Source organism: Podarcis tiliguerta (genome assembly GCF_965153285.1).
Source record: "Podarcis tiliguerta genome assembly, chromosome: 17".
NCBI classification, from domain to species: domain Eukaryota; kingdom Metazoa; phylum Chordata; class Lepidosauria; order Squamata; family Lacertidae; genus Podarcis; species Podarcis tiliguerta.
In genome coordinates this window covers 28,103,454-28,112,202 of record NC_139550.1, presented here as the reverse complement: position 1 = coordinate 28,112,202, position 8,749 = coordinate 28,103,454, and positions in this window count along the sequence as shown.

The window sequence follows — 8,749 nt, the reverse complement described above, 5'->3', positions numbered from 1 at the left end:
ATGCCAGATTCTATCAAATATATGCTGCTTGCAGTAGCAGAGTGTGTCATAGGATTAAGCCGGAAGAGAATTTTCTCCCACCCCATTGCTTTTGATGGAAAACTATATTTGTGCATGAGGACTTAGTGCGGACGGCAAGCTTTTCTCCTGCTCCCCCCTCACTCTGACACAGCTGCTTCGCGGAGACTGGGCTCCCTGGCAGCTTAAATCTGACTTGTGGGTTGGACTGAATGTCAAATATTTACTGGCACAATTCCCCAAATGCTTGCCATGAACAAACAACCTGGAACTCTGTAATATTTGATCACGCAAGTGCCCTTTTGTTTGGTGGCTATCTTCTCTCTGTTTGGGGCAGTTCTTGTTGAATTTTTCATAGCAAAGAGTCTGTGTGGTTTTTGTTGCCCCGCTCAGATTTTAAAACGCTCCTGGGTGTGTTTGTTTGGTTTTGGCAGTGGGGCTGGGTGGGGAGGCATTGAATTTCCATGTGGTTCTTTGCCCCAGAGAGATGCTCTAGATAACAATGCATTGTGGGGAGATTTATGGGTGATGTTTTCCTGCCCCCTTGGCTTTGTTGTGGGTAGTATACATAGGGAAGCGGTATTCAAATAAAGCAACCGTGATTTGGTAATGGAAATAATTCAAGAAGCTGCGCACTGGCCTAGTGAATAGTTATGGGGCATCAGAAACTAAAGCACTGCTAAGCAGCTGAAGATTTGATCAGCCCCTCGGACCTCTGGAAGCCCCATCTATCAGCAAGATGTGGGGGAATGGAAAGAAGAAATCCCATAAGATCCATGTGGACAGAACCAGAAGTGTCAAGAGGATGAGGAGGGAAGGAATTATTTGACACAGTTTAGGTTTCTTCCCCCAACCCCCAAAAAGGCTTGCAATGAAAGCTGAGGGCAGTTCTTCCATCACTCGTTTCATGTGTCGTGATGCTCCCTGCTATTTTCCCTCTCCTTCAAACGTCACACAAACCCCTTCTGGGATAAATATGCTTTCTTACATTTGCTTTGGGGAGGGCAGTTTTCCTCCAGGCTGGACACAAGCCTATAAAATGAATGTGTTGATTTGATCTCTTGGGTCACACTGAAAGCTGGCCTGCTAGATTTGCACCAAAGAGAGCGAATCTTCCGTGATTCAAAGGGCACATTCACAGCATACATGGAAAGCACACGCGTTCCCTCCAAAGATTCCTGGAAAGTAGTTTGTTAAGGCAGCTGGAAATTGTAACTCTGCAAGGGAAAAACTACAGTTCCCAAGATTCTTTGGGTGAAGTGGTGAGCTTCAAACACATAGATCCTAAGATCCTGGGCTCAGCTGCAGGCTTTGGGGAGTAAGATGGGGTGTCCCTCACCTTTATTTATCAGTTTTATTATCTTGCTATTTTATCTGGTGCTGAATTATTCTGTTTGTTTTCTTGCTACGCTGCCGGGCTGAATGATTTAGTTGCTGTGACTGATGTTTTTAACTGATGTTTCATGGCCTTACCGGCAAACTTGCTGGGAAAATCTGAAGCCTCCCATATTGGTAAATACCTTCTGGAGGATAGGTCAAATGATATTACACTGACTATGGCAAAGTTTATTTCGGAGGTCGCAAGAAACAGACCATCACACTCTAGACATAACAAAATGACTACCTCACTCTCTTTTACCTGTTGTTTGGTTGTTTTAACTGTATTTTGTTTTGAAATTGTTTTGTGGGTCTATGGACTGCAATAAAAATATTTGATTTGAATTTAAAAATAATATTGCAAACTGATGTGGAAATGTGATGAATTGAATTGAAGGCTGGGAAAATGAAGAAGCCGAGAGAAGCCTGAACTGACAGATTCACTTGTCCCTCATGACTGCCTCTTCCCAGCAAAGTTTTTGTGCTTTTAGCTGCTGCCCAGCAAGGAGAAAGACAACAAACAAAGCTCTTTTGAGTGTGGCAATGCAGGGATGGGAAAGCTCTGCCTGTTAAAAAGGTAAAGGGACCCCTGACCATTAGGTCCAGTCGTGGCTGACTCTGGGGTCAGGTCATGTGGCCAGCATGACTAAGCCACTTCTGGTGAACCAGAGCAGTGCACGGAAACGCCGTTTACCTTCCCGCCAGAGCGGTACCTATTTATCTACTTGCAATTTGATGTGCTTTCAAACTGCTAGGTTGGCAGGAGTTGGGACCGAGCAACGGGAGCTCACCCCGCCATGGGGATTCGAACCGCCAACCTTCAGATCGGCAAGTCCTAGGCTCTGTGGTTTAACCCACAGCGCCACCTGCATCCTGCCTGTTACTCACTATCTAAAGACAGGGAGTTCCTCTGGAAAGTGGCAACTTCTCTGTTAAGTGTTACATAAGGCAATAGACCAATGCCCAACACACTTGTCTTTGCCCTGCAGAGTTTTAAATGAGCTCTGCCAGGGAGCCAGACAATCCATCATTCTCTGCATGAAGGCTTGTTATCTACATGGTGATGGCAAATACAAGATCCACCAATCAGGACACAGAGCCAGCAAACACTTGTGAGCAGGTGCTAAAGAAGCCAGGGGGAAAATATATACATTGCTTTTTCTGAATTAAGGCTTGGGGCAAATGGGATATTCCCCTACTGCCACTCAGCTGAGAAACAGGATTAGCTTATATCAGTGCAAGAGGACGATAAACTGAACTGCAAATGTCAGTGCAACATGTTGCTCCCACAGAGCAGATTCCTCCATTTTAAAAGAGGGATATTTGAAAATGTCAGGTAGATCTGAAGGTGTAAAAAAACCCAAATAAATAAAAACTGAAGATTTAAAATGTCAGAATTGAGAAAGTTCTAACTTCTATGCAGCTGAAAATGTCAGGAAGAATTCTCTAATTTTCTTGCGTGGTTTGAGTTGCTAGATCACACACTGGTCCCTTTTGATTCCAGCAAAGATAAAGCTCTTCATTTCAGCAGTTCCAAACATTCTGGGGTGTTTCGGGGTTTGCGAACAGTATGAAAACAGCGACATAGCACTGTCGTTCCAAGGGACCCTGTGGGGTAGTGATCTGGGTGCTGGCCAAAGTTTGGGGGAGACCAAGGTTCAAAATCCTCCCTTAGCCTGACCTACCTTGCACAGTTATTTTGAGGATAGAATAGGGAGGCTCCAGGTTTCCTGCCTCGAGTTCCCTAATCCCTGCCCTTGGCCGGACTTCCTGGGGTTGAGAATAGCCGAAGCTCAGCAATATTTGGAGGGCCAAAGGTTCCTCACACTCAGCTCCAAAAATGTGCATTTGTGTGGGAGGAAGAATGACTCCATTTAATCTAAGGGTGTGCACTGAGAGACTTTCTTGTTTCTGCAGTCGTTGTCCAAGCAGAACTCTAGAAAATACAGCTCTGCTCTCTTTTTCCTACCACCAGGGGGAGGCTGACGGTGCGAAATGCAAAACAGGCAAAGCAGAGCTGTGGTCTCTGTCCCACTTGTGGCTTGTCATCGTTCTGTGTGCAGCCATCAACTCTAAAATTTGACACGGGGGAAACAGCAGAAGAAGCAGTGGCAGAGGGGAACCTTGCGCTTCTTTTCTTCTCGCATGCTTAGGCTGAGTCACAGAAGCAGAGCCTGGGTGCCCAGTTGGTGTCCTCAAGGTGATGCTGGATTCCAGCTCTGATGAATAATAATAATAATAATAATAATAATAATAATAATAATAATAATAATAATTTGTTATTTATACCCCGCCCATCTGGCTGGGTTTCCCCAGCCACTCTGGGAGGCTCCCAACAGAATATTAAAAACACGATAAAAGATCAAACATTAAAAACTTCCCTAAATAAGGCTGCCTTCAGATGTCTTCTAAAAGTCAGATAGTTGTTTATCTCCTTGCCATCTGATGGGAGGGCGTTCCACAGGGCAGGTGCCACCACCGAGAAGGCCCTCTGCCTGGCTCCCTGTAACTTTACTTATTGCAGTGAGGGAACCGCGAGAAGGCCCTCAGAGCTGGACCTCAGTGTCCGGGCAGAACAATGGGGGTGGAGACGCTCCTTCAGGTATACTGGACCGAGGCTGTTTAGGGCCTTCAAGGTCAGCACCAACACTTTGAATTGTGCTGGGAAACGTACTGTACTGGGAACCAATGTAGGTCTTTCAAGACCGGTGTTATGTGGTCTCGGCGGCCGCTCCCAGTCACCTGTCTAGTTGCCGCATTCTGGATTAGTTGCAGTTTCTGGGTCACCTTCAAAGGTAGCCCCACATAGAGTGCATTGCAGTAGTCCAAGCGAGAGATAACTAGAGCATGCAACAGTCCACAGGCAGGTAGAGCCTCATCCTGTGTACCAGATGGAGCTGGGAGACAGCTGCCCTGGACACAGAATTAACCTACGCCTCCATGGACAGCTATGAGTCCAGAATGACTCCCAGGCTGCGCACCTGGTCCTTCAGGGGCACAGTTGCCCTATTCAGGACCAGGGAGTCCCCTACACCTCCCAGCCTCTGTTGGGAAGCCCAATGGTCAGGGATGATGGCTGAGGGCAGCAACATCTGTAGCGCAGAACACTGGCTGCTTCCGGAATCAGAGCATGAGCACAAAGGGGGCCGAGTCCAAGGTTTTGGGGAAAGGGTGGGGCTTGGAGAAGGACTGGAAGGGCGTGAGAGAGAGGGCAGGCCTCCTAGCAGGCACTTCCAAGCCCACATGAGGAAGAAAGGGCAAAGAATTCAACAGAACTTGAATTCTTTGCCCTTTCAAGAGAATTCAAGAGAACAAGTGACTGTCAAACAGCCATCAAGAGAGAGATGTTCATGAGGAAAGTATAAGGAAAGCAGAAAGACCATTGAGGAGATTGAAGGTAAGTAGCGCAGCAAAAGGGGAGCTTGGAAGATCTCCAGAGATCACGTCTACAGGGGGCTCCTTGTACTAAGAGACTCAGAAGAGCAGCATCCGAGGAGATACAAGGGGCTCCTGCTGAAAGGGGAAACCAGCATATAAAACCAGGGCCGGATTGAGGTTTGATGAGGCCCTCAGCAGCTCCTGAAGGTAATGAGGCCCTTTATATGTCCAGCTGTCCTTTGTCAACAACAAATTGTCACTGTTTTTTTGTGTGATGAATACAACTACAGTGGTACCTCGGGTTACATACGCTTCAGGTTACATACGCTTCAGGTTACAGATTCCGCTAACCCAGAAATATTACCTCAGGTTAAGAACTTTGCTTCAGGATGAGAACAGAAATCATGCTCCGGCGGTGTGGCGGCAGCTGGAGGCCCCATTAACTAAAGTGGTGCTTCAGGTTAAGAATAGTTTCAGGTTAAGTACGGACCTCTGGAACGAATTAAGTACTTAACCTGAGGTACCACTGTATATGGTAATTTGTGGACCTAATAGGTCCATACACAACACAAAAAACTGCTGCTGTATGTAGCTTTTTTTTTTAATCCTTTATTTTGGAAATATACATCCAGTTTCCCCCCCTTTAATTTTTTTGGGGGGACCCCAAGAGAGTGGGGCCCTAAGCTAGAGCTTGTGGAGGATTCCCTGGTCCTGAATGGGGTAACTGTGCCCCTGAAGGACCAGGTGCGCAGCCTGGGAGTCATTTTGGACTCACAGCTGTCCATGGAGGCACAGGTTAAATCTGTGTCCAGGGCAGCTGTGTACCAGCTCCATCTGGTACGTAGGCTGAGACCCTATCTGCCCGCTACTGCCTTGCCAGAGTGGTGCATGCTCTGGTTATCTCCCGCTTGGACTACTGCAATGCGCTCTACGTGGGGCTACCTTTGAAGGTGACCCGGAAACTACAACTAATCCAGAATGCAGCAGCCAGACTGGTGACTGGGAGCAGCCGCCGAGACCATATAACACCGGTCTTGAAAGACCTACATTGGCTCCCAGTATGTTTCCGAGCACAATTCAAAGTGTTGGTGCTGACCTTTAAAGCCCTAAACGGCCTTGGTCCAGTATACCTGAAGGAGCGTCTCCACCCCCATCGCTCTACCCGGACACTGAGGTCCAGCACCGAGAGCCTTCTGGCGGTTCCCTCACTGCAAGAAGCCAAGTTACAGGGAACCAGGCAGAGGGCCTTCTCGGTAGTGGCGCCCTCCCTGTGGAATGCCCTCCCACCAGATGTCAAAGAGAACAACAACTACCAGACTTTTAGAAGACATCTGAAGGCAGCCCTGTTTAGGGGAGCTTTTAATGTTTGATGTATCACAGTATTTTAATATTCTTTTGGAAGCCGCCCAGAGTGGCTGGGGAAACCCAGCCAGATGGGCGGGGTATAAATAATAAATTGTTGTTGTTGTTGTTGTTGTTGTTGTTGTCTAGCTTATACGTAAATCCAACACTGTATAAAACCTGTTCTCAGCATTATTATTATAAGCAGGAAAACTATGCTCTGTTTGCAAATCCCTTTAACAGCCGAAACTCTGACCATGGTGTTCATGGGAGTTTCTCAGCCTGCACTTTAGACAGGTTTTTGGCATTGTCGTTCAGACTTCGCTTGAACACCCTGTGCTGCTTATCTGATTTTCAGGCTAGACCACAGCATTGTTCTGAGAAGTTCCCTGTCGGATTCGCCATGCCTCTGCGCTCGTGGCACTGCCAAAGAAAGAGGGCTGGGGTGGGGAGACGCTAACGGACAACTGGTTCTTTTTTTTGCTGAAATTCCATTCATACTTCCATTTCTGCAGGCGTTGACTTGGGCACTGATAGCCAGCCTTGCTGTGATGAACTCGTGGCAGCTTACACATAAAGCACAGGAGTGAGAAGCAAATCTTACATAATGAACAGCAATAAGGACAGCATCACAAAGCATCAATTTGCAGAGAGGCAAACGTATGTGTTGTGGATTCACATAGCGCTTTTGGAGGGGTTCTTTCTGGTCCTCTATATTATTTTGAAATAGCCTGCATTGGATCCGGGCTGTATCCAAAGTTATTCCTACTCAGAGAAGTTGCATGGAAAGTAAGGAATGTGGGGACTTGAGATCCATGAATTTCAGTGGGTCTACTGTGATAGGGAGGGACGCGGGTGGCGCTGTGGGTAAAAGCCTCAGCGCCTAGGGCTTGCCGATCGAAAGGTCGGCGGTTCGAATCCCCGCGGCGGGGTGCGCTCCCGTTGTTCGGTCCTAGCACCTGCCAACCTAGCAGTTCGAAAGCACTCCCGGGTGCAAGTAGATAAATAGGGACCGCTTACTAGCGGGAAGGTAAACGGCGTTTCCGTGTGCGGCTCTGGTTCGCCAGAACAGCTTCGTCACGCTGGCCACATGACCCGGAAGTGTCTGCGGACAGCGCTGGCCCCGGCCTCTTTGAATGAGATGGGCGCACAACCCTAGAGTCTGTCAAGACTGGCCCGTACGGGCAGGGGTACCTTTACCTTTACCTTTTTACTGTGATAGGAATTTTGAGGTCTGAGATATATGGTAATGTTCATAAGTGTACCAACCAAACACGTACATAGCACAGGAAGACCGACCTGGAACCAGCTTTGATTCCCAAACTGTCCCAAACTGACCAAATGTTTTCTCTGCAAGGTCAAGGAAAATGGAAAAGCCTCCCCATTGTCTTTTCCTTCACAAATCCTGTCTTAAGGGCACATTTAAGATACGAATAGGGTGTGAGCCTGTGACCTGGCCCAGGAATTAAGTATTTATGATTACAAAAGACTGGCCAGGCTCCCCAGGCAATCCAATCAAGTAACCTGCTAGACAGAAGATAAACAACGACAAGAGAAAAACAACATTCAAATTTCTGTTTTAGACTGCCTTTTCTGTGATGTAGGTATGATGTATCTGAGGGGTGGTCTTAGGTTACACCCCTTCTGTGATGTATGTATGATGTTTCTGGGGGTGGTCTTGATCTACAGGGTGGCAATTTCAAAAGTCTTTATAAGGCCTTGCAAGCCATTTTTCTGGGTTCCTCTTCCTCTCCTACGGGTGAGGGGAGCACCCTGTTGCAACAGATCAATAAAGATCAAGCTTACTAGCTGCTTTGCTTCTCAGTATTCTCTGGTTGGCCTCTGTTATTCTCTCCTACCAATAGGGAACCTATGTAAGGACTCTATATGGGCTCTTGGATACCCCATAAGGGAAAAGGGCAATTTTTGTTTACAACACTACTCAGAGAAGGATGTGACTGGCTGCAAATGAAGACGTGTCTGAATGTCCAGTAAGCAGGACCTGCCAGTGGTTATTGGCAGCTCCAGGGCTGCAGCTTAAATGCCTCCACAAGGTCATGGGAAAGTGTCTGGGCTTAGCATACCAAGCCAGCTTGTTTATTAATATTATCAAACAGCATGCAAGTGGGTGGGGGAACCACTTAAAATTCTTCTTTGCTGGGGAAAGGTACCAACCTTATCCTTTTAATGCAACGAAGTGCTAGTTTCCATGCTGTGGCATTAAAAGCAAAGGGCACAATGCTAACCATGTCTACTCAGAAGTAAGCCCTACTGAATTCAATGGGGCTTACTCCCAAGTAAGTGGCTTTAAGATTGCAGCCTGTGGGTGCAGCTGCTTCCTGACATTTAAAGAAGAAACCTTCTTCGCTCACACGCTGCTAAATACTCACAGCTTGCCTGACAGACAGCGTTTAGCAAGTAAGGTGAGAAAACTTTAATCTTATCATTTTGTTAATTATGGGCTGGATCAGTGAATGAACCTAATGGAAAGGAGGGGAAGAGAAAGTTTTTGTGAAACATCTCTTTTTTTATGAAAAAGAAGTTTCCTTCACATTTTTCTTCAGCAAAGGAGCTGGTGGCATTGCCCATTTGTTGGGAATCTGCCACCAGAACTAATTGCACTTCCCAGAGAACA